This window comes from Eumetopias jubatus, unplaced genomic scaffold (genome assembly GCF_037043125.1).
Source record: "Eumetopias jubatus isolate StellerSeaLion01/CBP00866 unplaced genomic scaffold, mEumJub1_p1.0 scaffold_12, whole genome shotgun sequence".
Taxonomy (NCBI): Eukaryota; Metazoa; Chordata; class Mammalia; order Carnivora; family Otariidae; genus Eumetopias; species Eumetopias jubatus.
In genome coordinates this window covers 109054478-109073180 of record NW_028274818.1, presented here as the reverse complement: position 1 = coordinate 109073180, position 18703 = coordinate 109054478, and the positions used below count along the sequence as shown (strand labels likewise).

The window sequence follows — 18703 nt, the reverse complement described above, 5'->3', positions numbered from 1 at the left end:
GGTGTAGAACTTTCAAACCAGAAGCCAGTGGGTGAGGGATAGAATTGGGAGGGAAATACAACAAATATCTCAATCCTGAAGGGAAATAAAAAATATATATCTATATATAGAGAGAGAGATATAGAGATATATAAATTTGGGGAATAGAAAAAGCGCAAAATGAGTGATTTTAACTCAAAAAGTCCGTCCAAGTAGAAAAAAAAAAATCGAGCTACAATAAAGAAAATCATGACCAAGTTGGGTTTATCCTAGAAATACAAAGTTGGTTTAAGTTTAGAAAATAGTATAAAGAGATTTGATTAATTAAGAGTAAGGAAGAGTTGTACGTACTCCAGTAACTGTAGAAACAGTACCTGATCAAATCTGACATGCATTCAAGATAAAATATATTTGCAAACAGGAAATAAATGTTCATAAACTAATTAAATATATCCACAAAAATCCTCCAGCAAATGTAATAGTTAAAAGTGAAACTCTGAAAGCTTCTCCTTCAAGGTTGGAGCCAAAACATAGATGCTCACTGTTGCTGCTACTATTCAGTGCCTTGTTAGCGATGCTAGCTCGCATGGTGAAAACAGAAATGAATGAAAAAAAAAACAGAAATAAAAAAGATCTAAGAAATGAACACGAAGGGGCGCCTGGGTGGCTCCGTCGGTTACGCGTCTGCCTTCGGCTCAGGTCATGATCCCGGGGTCCTGGGATCGAGCCCCGCATCGGGCTCCCTGCTCGGCGGGAAGCCTGCTTCTCCCTCTCCCTCTAACCCTCCCCCCTGCTCGTGCTCTCTCTCTCTGTGAAAATATATAAAGAAAATATTTTAAAAAAGAGAGACATGAAAAAGAAGGGGAAAAAACCCACTATTATCACTCACCAATGATATTATTATCTGCATAGAAAAACCAAAAAACCTGGAGACTAATTATCAGAATTTAAAAAAGAGTTCAGGATAGTTATGAATCCAAGATTAAATATATAAAAAAGCCCATGTTTCTGGATACTAGTAATGCTAGGTTTTAAAAGACACTATATTAGCCTCAAAAAACAAAAGGAGGAACAAAAACTAAGCAAGACCTTTATAGAGATTTTAAAAGTTTACTGAAAAACATTATAGAAGACCTAAAAACATGGAAAGAGAAACCAAATTCACAGATGGAAACACTCAATATCAGAAAGATGCCAGTTCTCCTCAAATTGATCTATATATAGATTCGATATAACTGAAATCCCAATAGGGTGTTTCATAGAACACCAGGAGCGAGATCTAAAGTATGCAGGGTGAAGCAAGTGATCAAGAGAGAGTCAAGACACACATGATAAAGAATGAGGTCAAATGCATTGGTGCTACCAGGCATTAAGATCGAATGTAAAACAGTACGTGATAAAGATTGGTAGCTGTTGGGGCGCCTGGGTGGCTCAGTCGGTTAAGCATCTGCCTTTGGCTCAGGTCACGATCCCAGGGTCCTGGGGTCAAGTCCCACATCTGGCTCCCTCCTCAGCGGGGAGTCTGCCTCTCCTCTGCCCCTCCACCCACTCTCTCAAAAGATAAAATCTTAAAAAACAAAACAAAACAAAAAGATTGGTAGCCGTGCGTGGGGCGGGGGGCGGTGGCGGTGGCAGATGCATGACTCAAGTACATTTCCCGGCTTCTTTTAAAGTCAGGTGTGGTCATGTGACCTTGTTCTTTTCAATTCAATGTGAACAAAAGCAATACATTTTCCTTCCAGGACAGGTGCATAATAAAACTCCCATGTGTGCACTTTTCTGTCCTTTTCCTTCTGCTGACCAGGTGAAAACAGCACTGTGGCCCCAGGGTATGGTGGAAAGAGCCTGGGGCCCTGAACGGCAGGGAAGGCAGATGTCCTGCTAACCTGAAAACCCACCGTGCATTTTACATGAGAAAAAAATATAGACTTTCTGTTCTTTAAGACATTGGTATTGGGGGGTCTCCTTGCTCTGCGGTGGTTCGGCTCTAACATGTAAAGAGCTTGGAACTTGTCTCTCCCAACCTTGTTGGGAAAAAGCTGGATAAACAGAAAATCAACAATTTTCTTGAGAACTAAGAGACCCAGAGAACTAACATCAGAGAAGTGAGGTCCCAGGACAAATGGCCACCTTGAGAATGTGAGAGATGGGGACATCTAGCAGGGTGTAGCAGCTGAGGTCTATTTAGAGGTAACAGAAGCTGAGGGAGCCATAAACTGGTAGGAACTCTTAATGGTGATTTTGCTGGAGGCCGAGTGTGGACCAGTAAGAATGACAGACTAGGGGACCACTCTAGTGGGGGACACCACAATCTTTTTGGCTTTTCTAGCAGGAAGCGCACCAAGTTCCCACAGCGAGGATCCCAGGAAGATGCGCCTGGTGGCTCCGGCAGAGGGTGATGAAAGGAACCACCTTGAATAGGCCCAGGACCTTCTTCACAGCCATGGTCACAGGTAAGGTGTCAAGGAAACAGGCTGGGGACGCTGCGGCTGGAGGACGGAGTGGGGCATAGGGGGGAATGGGTATCCCTGGGGTATCACTTGTGAGTGTCCCAGCCCCAAGGCCCAGGCCCACTCAAAGACTGACACTTCATCACGGGGTCTAGAACATTCCACCACAGCATCAGGCTCCAGGACGACCATGGATGAGAGCTGAAAGCGCTGTAAAAATTCTCTAAGGAGGAGGGAAGCTCATACTCAAGAAGGGAGACAAAAACAGGGACCCGTGAAGTGGCAGAAGCTTGATTTGTGCCTACGGCTACCGCGGACATTAAACAGAACCCAATCCCGGCCATATTAACATATATCCTCACCCTAAAGGCCTCTTTACCTCAGTTCCTATGACTCGCCACGAAAAAGCACAAGCAATGCCAAAAGGCAAGAAAAAAATACATTTTGAAGTGACAAAGCAGTGGTTAGAACCAGACGCAGGTATGATAAGGATACTGGAATTATCAGATGGGAAATTTAAAATAACTGTGGTTAATATGTGGATGGTTCTATTGGAAAAGCTGGACAACATGCAGGTGGGCCACGTATGCAGAGATGGGAGCTCTCGATGAGAATCAAGAGAACAGGCTAGAAGCAAAAAACATAGTATCGGGAATGAAGAGTGCCTCTGACAAGATCCTCGGTTGGCTGCACGTGGCCAAGGGAAAACAAAATCAGCGAGTTGGAATATAGGTTAATATAACTTCCTAAACTGACATGTAGAAAGAGAAAAGAGTGGGGAAAAAAATCAGAACAGAATAAGCAAGAATTATTGGATAATATCAGAGGTGGAGGATACATGTATTTGGATGAGTGGGGGAGCAGGGAGAAAAAGAGAAGCGTGAGGAATATTTGAATTAATAATGACCAAGAATTTTCCAGAGCTAATAACATCAAACCGCACAGATCCAGGAAGTTCAGAGAATACTAAGAAGGATAAATAACAAGAAAAACACACCTACAGGGGAGCCTGGATGGCTCAGTCGGTTGAGCATCTGCCTTCGGCCCAGGTCGTGATCCCGGGGTCCCGGGATCGAGCCCCGGGTTGAGCTCCCTACTCAGTAGGGAGCTTGCTTCTCCCTCTCCTCCCTGCTCGGGCTCTCTCTCTCTCTCTCTCTCTCTCTCTTGCTCACTCTGCACTCTCTCAAATAAATAAAATCTTGAAAAAAAGAAAAAAAGAAAAGAAAAACACATCTACATATGTCAGATCCAAACTGCAGAAATCCAAAGATGAACAGAAAATCTAGAAAGCATCCACAGGGGGAGAAAACACCTACAAAGCAACAGTGGTAAGAATCACAGTTTACTTCTCATCAGACATCATGCAGCCGGAGTGGAGGGCAGTAGTCCCAGTATCAAGAAAGAAAAAAATTACCAACCTAGAATTCTATATCCAAGGAAATCATCCTCAAAAGGGAAGTAGAAATAAATACTTTCTCAGATAAACTAAAATGCAGAGAATTTATGGCCGGCAGACTTGCCCTGCAAGACATGTTATAAGTGGATCTTCAGGCAGGAAACATTACAAAGAAAGGAAGAACACTGGAGAAGGAATAAATAAATAAATGTAAAATAAGATCTTTCATTTTTCTCATTCTTAATTGCCTTAAAATAGAACTGTTCTCTCAAGTACAGATCATCCTCCAGTTATGATGGGGTGACCTCCCGATAAACCCATTGGAAGTTGAAACTACGGTTAAGTCGAAAATGTAACTTAATACACCTATCGAACATCATAGCTCAGCCCAGCCTACCTTCAACGAGCTCAGAACACTTACATTGGCCCACAGTTGGGCAAAATCAACTAACACAAAGCCAGTTTATAATAAAGGGCCGAATATCTCAATGTAATTCATCGGATACTGTGCTGAAAGTGAAAAATGTGTGTGTGGGTGCAGAGTGGTTGTCAGTAATCCCGGCACTGCTGAGTGGGAGCTGTGGCTCACTGCTGCCCAGCATCATGAGAGAAAATTATACTGCAATCGCTAGTGTGGGAACATATCAAAATTCAACTCAAAGTATAGTTTCTACCAAACGCACCCATTGTAAAGTCGAAAAATGAAAAATCATAAGTGTAACCACTGTAAGTTGGGGCGGGTCTACAATAGCAACAATGTTTATGGCTTTTCCCTTAATAGTCACAGTGTATCAGGTGATACTCCCACAGGGATTGGGGAAATGATTGACAGTGTTCTCATGGTGGGGGGCGGGGGGGGAAACCGGGAATACTCGGAGATCACGTGCCTATACCACATGTGGAGCAATATAGTGCCATTTGAAGGGGAACTTGGATTAATGTATTTTCTAAATTCTTTAAAGAAGTATAATTGGGAAGCTAAGAGAAGACAGAAAATGGAATCAGAAAATGTTCAGTTAAAAACCTGAGGAGGCAGAAAACAAAAGGGGAAGAAGACAGTGTGGTCCTTGTTTGGCTAGATAAGAGGATCTAAGGCACACGACAGTGAGCTCAGATTTAGAGCCAGGGCAGAGGGAAATTTGAGTCCTGAGAAACTCGGTGCTGCAGGTCAGAGGGGAAAGGATGTGCTGGGACAGCCCTCAGAAATACGTTTATTTAAAGGGATTTCAAACCATTCACAAAAATAAATTCCATAGGGGCACCTGGGTGGCTCAGTCAGTTAAGCGTCTGCCTTCAGCTCAGGTCATGATCCCAGGGTCCTGAGATCTAGTCCCACGTTGGGCTCCCCGCTCAGCGGGGAGCCTGCTTCTCCCTCTGTCCCTCCCCACCCCCCACTTCCCCTGCTTGTGCGCTCTCCCTGTCAAATAAATAAATAAATAAAATCTTAAAAAACATTCTCTATTCTTAAAAAAGAATTTTTTTATTCTTAAATCTTAAAAAAATATTCTCTATTTTATATATAATTTGTTTTAAATTTTTAAAAGATCTTATTTACTTATTTGAGAGAGAGCAAGACTGAGAGAGCACAAGTAGGGGGAGAGGCAGAGGGAGAGGAAGAAACAGACTCCCCACTGAGCAAGGAGCCTGACACGGTACTCGATCCCAGGACCCTGGGATCATGACCTGAGCCGAAGACAGATGCCCAGCCGACTGAGCCACCCAGGCGCCCCAATTTCTTTGAATTTTTAAGAGATATTTAGTGCATTATTTAAAAATGTTTAGAGGTTTAGAGAGAGATGTAACCTAGTGCCTCGTGGTTGAAGAGCTGGCAAGAAGAGCCCAGAAAGGCTCAGGAAACAGAGGCATCTTATACTATAGAAAGTGGACATGCAGGGGAGGGCTTACACCAGGAGGCATGGCTGAAGATGTGGTAAAGGAGCAGTTAACCCCCATATTCCCTTCCCAGCCCAGCAGGAGAAGGAAGGTTTGCTCCCCGGGGAGAACAGGGCACCAGGTATGCGGGTTAAGGGGCCATGGCAAGAGAAGGTGATTAAGATGTCGGTGGAGTGGGGGAGGGAGGGGGCTGGGAGACTGCTATTTTTTATTGTAAGCCATGTGGGAATATTGGACATTTAAAACCAATACATGTATTTCTTAAAGATAAAAATTAAACTTGAAACAAAGTCAAAAAGGTAACAAGAACCCCCAAATTAAATCTCTTTTGAGCTTGGTCCTTAGGATGGCGTTCTCTGTGCTGGTCCAGGGCACAGAGCAGGACGCAGCAGCCCCAGGAGCCTCCCCAGTGGCAAATCCCGTCCCTTCAGGGAGCCCTGCCCGACATGGTTGGGGCCAGGACTCCGTCCGGGAATACAAGGTGCTTCTATAATGACTTCAACCCTTCTTCCCAACTTAGTCCTTCTTCTCACTTTCATTTTCCCCCCCAAACTGGATAATCTATCATTTACTCTGCCTTGCTTCAGGCTATGCTATTTATAACAATAGAAACAGCATTTTCGGCTTGTCAACTTTCTCCAAAGGAACTCAGATTGCCTCTAAGCCTTTAATGTGCATACAAAGTACCTTGGAATATTGTTGAAATGCAGATTCTAATTCAGCAGGTCTGGGGCGGGGACTGAGAGTCTGCATTTCTTTCTCTTTTTTTTTTTAAGATTTTATTTATTTGACAGAGAGAGACACAGCGAGAGAGGGAACACAAGCAGGGGGAGTGGGAGAGGGAGAAGCAGGCTTCCCGCTGAGCAGGGAACCTGATGCGGGGCTCAATCCCAGGACCCTGGCATCATGACCTGAGCCGAAGGCAGATGCTTAACCATCTGAGCCACCCACGCGTCCCTGAGAGTCTACATTTCTAACCAGCTTCCAGGTAAGGCTGATGCTGCTGGTCCATAGACCACACCCCGAGTGGCAAAGGGACATGGGGCAACTTCACGGGGTCATGGAAACAGTCTATATCTTGATTGTGGTTGTCATCACATGGGTATACACATCCGTCAAAACACACTGAACTGTAAACTCAAAATGGGTGTTTTGTTGTATGTAAATTATCCTTCAATAAAGTTTATTCTAAAGGAAAAACTTCACTCTAGAAGGATTATAGATCTAAATGTGAAAGATGCCACCCAGGGGCGCCTGGGTGGCTCAGTCGATGAAGCGTCTGCCTTCGGCTCAGGTCATGATCCCCGGGTCCTGGCTTCTCCCTCTCCCTCCACCCATCTCCCAGCTTGTTCTCTCTCTCCCAAAGAAATAAATAAAATCTTTTAAAAAATGTGAAAGATGAAACAATAAAGCTTTTAGAAGAAGCCACAAACCTTGGGGTAGACAAGTCTTTCTTGCAAAGGTTTCAAAAAATAATTGGCCATAAGAAAAAAAATCCACATCAATTGACTACGTTAAAATTAAAAACTTCTATTCATCAGTATACTCTATTAAGAAGGTGAAAAAGCAAGCCATAAACTGAAGAAAGATATCAGTAATACCCATATCTGACAACAGATTCTTACCTATCATATATAAAGAACTACTGTAATTCAATAAGAAACTGCCCACCTGAGAGATTAACAGGCAAAACACTTGAGGGGACGCTTCACCAGGGACGAGATCCAAAATGGCCAATAAGCACATAATAATTAACTCGACTTAATTAGTCACAAGTGAAATGCAAATTAAAACCACAAAATTATTTTTTTTGGCTGTACCCCCGCAGGGATGGGTAACAATGAAGAGACAGACAATGGCATGGGTGAGCAAAGACGCAGGGCAGCTGGAACTCGCGTGCGTCACTGATGGGGGTGTAGTCTGGGACGTTCTTAGAGAAGGATTTGACAGTATTTACTAGAGCTGACTGGCAGCATACTCTATGATTCAGCAGATCCGATCTCGAGTGGAAATACAGAAATGAATCTCCAAAACACAGGGATAAGAATGGTCACAGCACCCTTTTTCATAATGGCAAGAAATCAGAAACAACCCAAGTAGCCTTCAACAGCAGTACACATAAAATGCGGACTCTTCATAGAACGGGTTGTCGCTGGCTATGTTTCCGTGCAAAACACGGATGCCGCTCGGGTGTCCCTATAGAATGCAGAGCACTCAATTAGATCTGTAGTTTGCATAAACAACCAATACATTTTTAGAACCTCGATGTCCCATGTAGTATTTGGGACATACCTATACTAGGAATTATTAGTACATGGAGAGTCATTATTGTCATTAATGACACTATTTTTCAGCCAGCCGTGTTCTGCTTCCTGATCTGGGTGCTGGTGACACAGGCACGTGCGCTTGGCGTAACCCCCCCGGGCTGCGTGCTTAGGGTTCGCGCATGTCTCTCGTATGAATGTTATACTTCAGTGTGAAGTTTATTTGAAATAACGATAGAACACATCCTGGCCTGTGTCCCATCAGAGGGGGGCCCTGCCTCTTGCCTGGAGTCTCCCATCTGTTCTCCTTGCTGCTGCTCGTGATCTTTTGAACCTGCCCATCCATCCTGCCCAAACACCCCAGCGGCCGGCCCTCGCCCACAGGACAGCATCTGCCTCCTTGGCACGGCCTCCCAGGGCTCTCAGTGGCCTCTCCTCCCTCTGTCCCAACACCTCCCCCATTTTTCCATCTGAGCCCGACACTAACCATCCCTCCGTGGCTTAATGTAGGCTGGTCCTCTGCTGAGAAAGTCTTGTTATTCTCCCAGACTCCGTTCAGCTTCTGTCGGCTCTGGGCAGTCTTGGTGACTTCCTCAGCAGCCCCGGGTGCTCCCTCCTGCAGCTCCACCTTCCACTGGGTGCTTACTCACCTGTCTCCTCCCCACGCTACAGGCTGGTTGGGGCCGGGATGCCAGCTTTTCATCCTTAGCACCTAGCAGGGGGCCCGTGGACGGCGCACGCTGGGCACGTGTGAGGGATGAGTAAGTGGATAACGGTAGTCATGGGGGTTCAGGTACGGGGGATCAGGTAGAGGAGTAAACCGTTCTTGATAAATTCTAGATTTGGCAGGGGCCCTTCGGAGCTTGCTCTAGGTCCCCGTGCTAACGAGCAGTGTACACCTGTACCGTGAGTGTGCACGTGTCCCTTCCTGTGTGTCTCCCCAAGGGACGAGCCTGCTGCAGGTGCGGAGCACTCAGGAGATGGTGTCTTGCCTAATACTGCTGCCATCCCCATTTTACAGATGAGGGGAGGTGCAGAGACGCTCGGAGACTTGTTCGAGGTCTCGTGGCTGGTGGGAGGCAGAGCCCGCACGTACTACATACACTCTTTCTTCTGTGAATAACAACCAGGTGTTGAATCACGAAAATGTCCCCCGGGACAGGAAAGGCAAGGGAGGAAGTGTCAGGACCCACTATGCCCCAGAGATGGTTTGACTCAGGTTACCCTTCTGGTCCCGCTCACATCAGTCTCCGTGGGTAGCCACCCCCTCTCCTGTGGAACGGCCCATCGGGAAGGGGCATCACCCCAAGCCCTTAAACACGTCGTTCAGCTCTGTCCAGAGACTTTCAACTCCTGCCTGAGATTTTCAGGTTTGAAACAAAACAAAAATCTGATTCACTGTTTCCAGGCCTACAGGAAACACAAGTCCTTTATTTTTCTGCCACTAACCAAAAAAAAAAGAAAGAAAGAAAGAAAGAAATCAAACCAGAAAAAAAGACCCTTTATGTCTTAGAGAAGTTGTGAATACTTCTCATTTCACACCACACCAAACATTGTTCATGACAAAGGCCGGAGAATGAAGCCAGAAGGAAATGAATTACAATAAAACATGCTTGCTAATAAATAAGAGCCCGACCAATGAATCCAACTCAGAATATACCACTGGCAAGAAGAAATGCCCCAAAGCTTCGCTTAAACCAAATAATATAAGAACTAATGTCTCCCTTGGGTCTGAGGGAAAAGTTAATGCATACAGGAGGCTGCAAATGGGGACTCTTGTTTGGGATTTTCACAGAAAACACAGGGCATTAACAACATTCAAGGTGAAAGAAGGGAGACGTGTGGGCTTGGGGACAGGGACGTTTTTATCAGGTGACAGAACTGACAGATGCCGATGCCCACTCCAGAAATGAACCAGAGCTGTGCTTGGCAGCAGGACCAACCACTCCCAACTGCCCAAACGGGAGAACTGATTTAACTCCAGAATCTGGGTAATAAGGATGAACCCTGAAGGGAGACAAAAATTTACTTTGGGAAGATTTTTATTCCCTACCTGTTGTGCAGAAGCATCACGAAGTGTGGGGGGGGGGGGGCGGGGGCAGGGACCAGACCATGGCTGGCAATACAATGGCTCACCCCTGACAACCCACAAGGCCCCAGAGGAAGCCACCCACCCTGGTGTTAAAGAGGTCGAGATCTTCCAAGCACGGAAGATCATGCCCCATGCCCGCCATCAAGGGTCAATCCCTTCCTCATCATCACTAGGGAAATCCAAATGGCATGGTCTTGTCAGAGTGGGAGAAAAGGAAAGCAAAGCCCAAGGAAATGGTCCAGAGGAAGGCATGGCTAACACGAATTCATGACTAGGGAGGTCAATTAATAACAATAAAACCTCACATTTATATAACGCTTTGTTACCTTCAAAGCAATTTCTCACCCACTATCTCCTACGCTCCCCGTAATTTTGGGTGGTAGGGAGGCAGGGATTATTATCTCCATCTTGCTCGTGAAGCAGCAAAAATCTTGGGACGGTGAAGTGATTTGCTCAAGGTTGCGGAGCAATGGTGGATGTTTAAGGCTCTGAGGGTTCCTGGTCATGACAAGCAAGCGCGAAGATGACTCATCATCGGGGGCACCCCAGGCTTCAGTTTTCAGTTTTACATCCACAGCAGACATGGGCAATCGATCACAGAACTCTTCGACAGAGCTTGGTCCTTCTCATGCAAGCCATCGCTAGCCGCAAGGACCTGGCCCTCAAGAAGGACCCCACGTGCCATCCCAAGTCCTGTTTAGTAATCGTGTTGCATAGGGCCCAACAGGTTCGTGGCCCAGACTCCGAGTCCCCCCTTGCTGAGCCGGGTGGCATCTCCAGCACACCGAAGGATACTCCACCTGCTGGGGGAGCAAGTCCCCAGACAGATGCACCAACAAGGTGTAAAAACGGCATCCTCCATGACCTCACCAGAGCAGGCGGGATTTCTGCGCTGAGCAAGTGGACGCACTCCTGTTTCTGAGAGAGGAATCAGGAGCCTCTCGGAGGTGTTTAAGCCTGAGCACCTGGCAGGGTTGGGAAATTCTGGATCTACTCCATGTCCAGGTAGACAAGTTGAGACTGTTGGCTGTTAGCGTCTAGAGCTCAGGCTGGGCAACAGAATGAGACCTGGCAGTTGTGAGATAGGAAGCAACCCGGGGAGGGTGAGCGTGGGGGAAAGAGGCCCCAGGCACTCTGACCCCGAGGTCAAGGGTTACTGAGGAATCAAAAAACAGAAGTAGGGAGGAGTGGTCAGTATGGCGGGCCCCACGCCGTGTTCTCAGGAGGAGGGGTGGACGGTCACGGGAGGCCAGGATCAGGTCCTGGGAGGATTAAGAACGGACCCCCGAACTAACCACTTGGGGGCCATCAGTGACCTCGAGAAGAGCTATCGAAACAGAGTGCAGACAGAGGGCAGCAGAGGATGGGGGGGGCGGGGACAGACAGTGTAGACAACATTTCCAAAGGGACCTGCTCTAAAGCGGATGGGCTGAAGTGCATCCCTCGAGTTCATACACTGAAGCCCTAACCCCGGGACCTGTAGCTGGAGATAAGGCCTGGGAAGAGGTGGTTAAGTCAAAATGAAGCTGTTAGCCAACCCAGCATGACCGGTAGCCTTGTCAGAGGAGGAAACGGGACACACACAGAGTGTCAGCGGCAAACGCACACAGGGGTTAGGGCTGCGTGAGGACACGGCAGGAAGGCGGCGGTCCACTCGCCCCGGAGAGGGGCCTCCGGAGACCCCAGCCCTGCCCGCACGTTCGTCTGGGGCTTCCAGCCTCCAGGACTGAGACAGTAAGTCCCCGCTGTGGCAGAGCAGCCGCAGCAGACCCGCCAGAGCCAGGCCCGTGGGGAGCCACAAACGGCCAGGAAAGCGGGGGCTGGGGGGCTGTTCTTTTCTCTAAAGGCGGGTAGAGCTGCATCCTATCTGTACGTGGATGGCAATGATCCTTGGAGAGAAGGGAGACGTGGGCGATGCAGGAGAGCAAGGGTGCAGGGGCCCCAGGAGTTTCTGGACAGACAAGACAGGGTCTGGCACCCGTGTGGGGCGGAGGAGGGTGGAGAGCCGTGCGCCCAGACCCACGAGGGAGGGTGGCCGCCAGCTTAGGGCAGGAGGGCCTCTTGGCTCCGTTCGTCTGACTCTGCCACAAGACGGAGAATGTTGGGCTTAAAAGCGTATTTTTAAAAATTAGTTTAAAAAGACGCCACACGGTGTAAACGTTCTGTATGACACTGAGGGAGAAGGAGATTGGTCTGTTCCCCGCGAACTCCCCGTGCTCTGCTGCAGTCTGGGGGGGGTCTCCCCTACTTGGGAGCCACTTTCCTCTGGGACCTAAAACCTCCCTGAATATAGAAGCCATGCGACAGGACCTCCCCGAGGGGCCCCGGGAGACACGGCTTGCAGAGACAGAGAACGTCCCCGGGAACGGGGGATCTCCGTGCACCTGTCTCTTCGTCCACACACAGGGATGACCCAGGGCTCCGGTGCCCCAGGAGTGGTGGAGGTCAACACACAGGTTTTCAAAAAGCACCTGAGAATTAGAGCCTGGAGCCTGGAGCCTGGGAGGGCCGTGTGAGGTATCACCACTATTCAGCGGAACGCGTCCCCCTAAACCAACTACACTCGAATCCCTTTAAAAAAAAAAAAGGCCATTTCTTCCTAGAAAACTTTGGTGAATCACATAATCCTTACTCAGAGGCCAGGAAGGAAGCACTAACTAATGTTGGTAAGACCTAGTTGTATTTCATTCCAACGTTCACCCACTAAAATAACAATTTACTGAAGCTCAGTGATGCTGGTGTGGGGCTTCTCTTTGCCTCCAGATTTAAAAAAAAAAAAAAAAAAGGGTCATTGCCACCAAGACTTCTGCAAGAATGTCCACCGCAGCTTTATCATAAGAGCCCCAAAGTGCAAACATGCAGATGCTTCCCAGCAGCAGGACTGTAAAGAAAGTGGGGGATGTTCATACAGCACCACTCTGAGAATCGGTGTTGCTGTACATCGTGCCAACGAGCGGGTCTCAAGCTGGACGCAAAAGGGGGCATGCCCCATCGTTCCGTTTAGGTGATGTTCAAGGACAGGCAAAGCAGGTGGGGGGTTAGCAACAGGGCAGGGGCTCGAGACACTCCCCAACCCCGGGGGCCCTGGAAGGGACCTGTGGCTCCATCTGGGTGCTTGGCTACGTGGGTGGATGGAAAAGCTCAGCAGCTGCGCACATCAGATTCGGGAGGTGTCTTGCCTTTCGATGGGAGCGCTGAGCTCTGGGATTTCTCTTACTGGGATGCAGCACAGATCGGAAGTCAGGCTCTCTCGGGGGCTGGCCGGTGGGACCCAGAGAAGCTAGGTCGGCAGCAGCAGTGGATGGGGACGACCCTGGACACTCTTCCTAACCTGACTTTACATTGTTGTTTTCCTTTTTTTATTCTATTTTATTTATTTGAGAGAGAGAGAGAGAGAGTGCACGCATGAGCGAGGGGGAGGGGCAAAGGGAGAGGGAGAACCAGAGTCCAGGCTGAGCAGGGAGCCCAACCCTGAGATCAGGGCTCGAGCCAAACACAGACGCTTAACCAACTAAGCCACCCAGGCGCCCCTACGTTGTTGTTTTCTTGATCATAAAGATAACAGATGCTCTTGGTAAAAAAAGAAAATGAGAGACAAGGACAGAAAATAAATACTAGAAAACACAAAATAAATACCAAGCCCCTCTCCCCAAGGTCCCTACTAGAGCAGATTCTTACATGTGCTAGGGTTTTTTTGTCCAGAAACTCCTCGGATGTGCCCTAGAGTCCCGCCTGGCCCATTAATGGCCTTGCAGAATTCTGTGGTATCAGATGGACCTCACTCCTGGGGCACATTTGTGTGGCTCCAAACTTTTTCTTGTGATAAACAATGCTACAGTGAATACCGGCGCACAGAAACACTCCATCTGTGAGATAAATTCTTAGAAGAGGGATTCCTAGACCAGCGGGTTTATGCACTTACCCTGTTGGTAAATATCATTACAGCCACGCTGTATGGGCGCCTGTTGTCCCTCAACCTTTTGACCTTTGCCAGTGCAACAGGTGTAAAATGGCACGCCCCTGTTGCATGACTTTGTGTGCATTTCATTAGAAAGGTAGCTCGTTGGCTGGTATGTTCGTATTCTGTTTGCTCATGTCCTTTAAGAATTTTCCTCCTGGGGCGCCTGGGTGGCTCAATTGGTTAAGCATCTGAATTTGGCTCAGGTCATGATCTCAGGGTCCTGGGATCGAGTCCCACGTCAGGCTCCCCGCTCTCCCTCTGCTGCTTCTCCCCCCAACTTGTGCTCACTCCCTCTCAAATAAATAAAATCTTAAAAAAAAAAAAAGAGTTTTCCTCTTGGGTCTAGTTCCCCCACTCTGCAGTTGGACAACTATTGGTCAAGGGTGAATCCTGCACCCCGCATTTTGTGCCCCTGGCCCAATCTGGCCACGCTCATTCACGTCTGCAGCTACTTTCAGGCTGCAAGACCAGAGCTGAGCAGTTTCCACGGCGACCATCTGGCTCGAAAAGCCCACAGTATTTACTATCTGGACCTTTACAGAGAAAGCGTGCCAATTCCTGCGTCTCACGGATTTTTTTTTTTTTTTTTTTTTTTTTTTGTAAATTAGAAGATAGCGCTATGGTACATACTGTTTCGTATTTAACTCATCACTCTGTCCTACCTCCTGCTCCCCACCCTCCATCACAAGGAACCATGTCAGAAGTACAACTTTAAAAGCAGAAGTCCTCTGGGCACCTTCATTTGGAAACACTGTGGTCTACACAAACGTAGGGGTGGTGTTTTTATACCCATTTTGCACATGTGCAATTTAGGCTCAGAGCCATGATGACTTTCCTGAGTTTCCTGAGGTCACCCAGCTAGTGCGCTGCAGAGCCAGGGTGGACGCCCTGTCGGCCTGGCTCCAAGACTGCAGATCTTCCCACTCAAGGATCTTGCCTCCTCGCGGACGGGGCCAGCACCAGGGGGTGGTGGTGACTCTAGAAAGCAAAGCATGACGAGTGTTGCCTGCAGCACCCCCAGGATCTGTGGGGTATGTGGGACAGAGCAGCGGGGGGGCGGGGGGGGCCCGCCTTGTCACTGCTGCGTGTCTGTACAAGGACTGCTCATTCCTGAGTAGGAGTGAGGCAGGAAGGAAGCCTACACCCTCGAAAGAGAAACCAACAGGGCGGAGGGAGCCTTCTTTTGGGGTATGGAGTCTGCACGCCCCTCCCTCCGGCTCAGCCACGAGTGAGGAGCATCCTCCACCGGGGAATGACCCCCCTCCCCAGCTGCATGGGGAGCCGTGACACAACAGATGTGTCTGGGGGAGCCTGACCCTCAGGCTGGTGCAGGGGGAGACCACACAAGCCCGGGGAGGCGGGAACACAACCATTACTCCTTGGCACCGGGCCATGGACACCCTAACACAAACGGGACAGCGACCATCATAATCTCGAAGCCCTGAACAGATCATGACCAAAAAAGGGCACCCTCCTGAGAACAGTCACCCCACTGAAACCACGGACCCGCAGAGCACGGGGAGCTCGTGGACAGTGTAGGGGACGATGCCTGGGCGTGTTCTTCCCGCGAGGCGTGGCCCAGGGCGGGACTGGCATCTGGGAAACTGTCCTTAGGAGAAAAGCGTGTTTCAGGGGCTTCCCGAGAAGTTGTCTTCTCCTTTTCTCTCTGTTTCTATATTTAAATCAATGCCAATATTTTCTAGGCTGATGGGATACCGCAGTATAGCCACACAACTGCCCGGAAGATGGGGTTTGCGGACCAGGAAACCAGGTGACGGAGTCCACCCAGCTGGGCTGCGTGGGAAAGCCTGGACCTCACTCTCCGTCCTACCTCTCCTCTCCAGATCTCGGTAATACTCGCAAAGGTTGTCATTTGTCACATTTCGTGTGTTCTCATTTTACGCTCCCTCCCCTCAGGTCTATTCCATCTTGTTTGAGTCTCGGTACGCTCCGGTCACAGTGTGCCCAGACTGCTCGGCACGACCTACTTAGGGCGAGGACATCTGGGTCTCACATCCCTTCTGTGTGCCCCCGATGGCGCCCAGGGCAGCATCCCCTAGACAGACCGTGCCCACTGACTGATTCAAACAAGGGCCATCATCTTCCGACGAACAGTTAGGTTCACAAGTCCTTTTAAAAGACCTCATAAAGGATGAACGGATAAAACAAAACTGGGTCTGTCGACACCGTGGAACACTACTCAGCCTTGAAAAGGAAGGAAAATCAGATGCCCGCTATAACGTGGGTGAGCCTGGAGGACATCATGCTCATTGCAACAAGCCAGCCACAAAAAGACAATTGCTGTATGAACCCCCTTACGTGAGGTCCCTGGAGGAATCAGACTCACAGAGACAGAAAGCAGAAGGGTGGATGCCAGGAACTGAGGGGAGGGGGTAGGGGTTAGTGTTAAATGGGGACAGAGTCTCAGATTGGGAAGATGAGAAAGTTCTGGACATGGTGGCACCACGCTATGAATGCACTTAATCCCGCTGAACTACAGACCTAACAGCTGTGGAGAAGGTAAATTTTGTTATGTGTATTTTACCACCATTAAGAAAAAAATCACACAAAGGATCATTCATGTGCTGACTCAAGACCGGACCGGTGGGGCCAGCAGCCTTCCTTTTTGATGCCGGTGCTAATATAATCCACACACACCAAACCTTTTTGCTGGATTGTGGCAAGGCTCAGTGTCAGGCTCCCTCTGCCCACAGATCACCCATGGCCCACGGTGGGACCATCATTTCTTTATGGCTTCCTTGGGGGTGGACAGAAGTGGACATTCAGGGAAAGGACCGAGGTGGGGAGTTTTCACTGAATTCCTGTCCTTGCATGAACCCATGCCCCTGGGGGTCTGCAGGGCACATCATGCACAGAGTAGGCACTCAGTAACTGTCAAGGGACTGACCATGTTTTCCCTTTCTGGAAGGTTGGTAGCCTTGTACCTTCAAGAGAGTTATAAATGTCAGGACAAATTTTTTGAACTACAAATCAAAGGCTCTTAGGGCAGTCTGGGCACAGGGGTCAGTTTGGTCCAAGACCAGGTGTAAGCAAATGGCCCTCCGCTGACACACTCTTGAGCTGGCGCAGGGAGGCTCACAGCTTGGACAAACCTCTCCGTTCCTGCAGGGCAGGGGCAACTGGAAAGGCCTACAGCCTACCTGTCTCCCTGTGGCCCCTCCAACTATGCTCTGAGCTCTGAAGCCACAGAGAACTCACCTTCCCTCCCTGTGCCCCAGAGCACAGGAGAGCTTGGGATGGGGGGAGGCTTCCAGCCTAACCCTGTGCTGGGGTGGTCCTCGGTCCAGGGAAGGGAATTGCAGGCGGGGGTCATCAGGACCTCCTCCTGGCTTTGCTGGGAACTGGGGCCCCTCCTGTCCCCTTCTCATATACTCCCCATGGGAGAGGCTGTCCTTCCCCTCTGCACCCAGGGGCCCCACCTTCTCGGGAGCCTCTGAGTCAGGCCTCGCTGTGGTCTGGAAACTTCCTGTCCTTTCAGGTGTTAGAAAAGGTTCTTTTCCTCTCTGTGGAGCAGGTGCACGGAGGGGCGCCCTGCCAGGCCACTGCCACCCACCCGCTCCCCACCGACCCGCTCCCCCCGGATCATCCCCTTCTTCTGGGAAGGGTGTGGGGACTCTGCCAGGAGGAGACACGGAGAGACAGATTGCCCCAGAGAGGCACGGAGGGGCCACGGGGAGGTGGAAAGTGGAAGAAATCAGAATTGGAAGGGGAGGGCTGGGGCGGGGTGGGGGGAGGGTAAGGGACGGCGTGGAGAGTGAGGCAGAGAAAGAGGGGAGGGGGAGACAGATGGATGGGGGTCCAGCTCCGCGAGGCAAGGAGAGCAAGCCATCCCAGACCTCTCATGTCACTCCCACCCCGCCTGTGCTCTTCCCAGGCGCGCCCCTACAGCGACCGCGCCCCCCCCACCAGCGGCACCGTCCCCCGCGCCCCCCCAGTCTACCTCCGCTCCCCCCCCCCCGTCGGGCGCGGATGCATTGTGGTTTCCCCCCCACCCTGCGCTGTCCCACCCCCACGTGACTTCTCCCCCCGCAGCACCCCCGCCGGGACGGCGCCCCCCGCGGCGGCATCCCCACACTACGCCCCCCCAGTCGCGCCCCGCGCCCCCCACCCCCGCGGCCGCCCTGCCTACCTGGGGCGCTCATGCTCCGCCAGCCGCGCCGGCCGCCTCCTCCGCGCAGGCCGCCGGCTTCCCCCTGGGCCCCGGCCCTCGGGCCCTCCGCGCCCGGGGGTCCGAGGGGCGCCGCCCGCGCAGGGGCTGCAGGGCCGGGAGGGGGCTGCGCGCCACCCAGGCCGGAGTCCCGAGGCCGGAGGAGGTGAAAGAGAGAAAAAATGAGAGAAAGTGTGTCATAGGCTGGCAGGGGAGGGAAATGCAAAACCCGACAGGAAATGAGACTAAAAAATGCATAAGGTTAGAAAGAGATAAGGAAGGGGGGGCGGGGCGGGGCTTGGGTCCCCGGGCCCAGGGAGAGGAGGGGAGCGGAGGGGAGAGCCGGCGGGCTCTGGGGCCGCAGCTCAGACCCCCAGTCCACCGCCCTGGCTCAGGGAACCTGCAGGGGCCCAGGGGGTGCCTCGGGCAGGGACGCCGCCTTCTCCAGCGCCGGGTGGGGTTTCAGGCAGCAGTCCCCCTACAGGAATTGGTCACGTTCT

At 50.2% G+C, this 18703-nt stretch overlaps 1 protein-coding gene across 1 annotated transcript in view; it reads right to left on the bottom strand.

Moving 5' to 3' along the window:
• Positions 1-18407, bottom strand: part of CARD11 (caspase recruitment domain family member 11) — a 107898-nt gene extending 89491 nt beyond the window's left edge. Inside the window, exon 1 of the mRNA XM_028091837.2 lies at positions 18186-18407. The gene's annotated coding sequence lies outside the window, so the exon portion shown is untranslated. The remainder of the gene's footprint in view (positions 1-18185) is intronic.
• Positions 18408-18703: the final 296 nt, after the last annotated feature.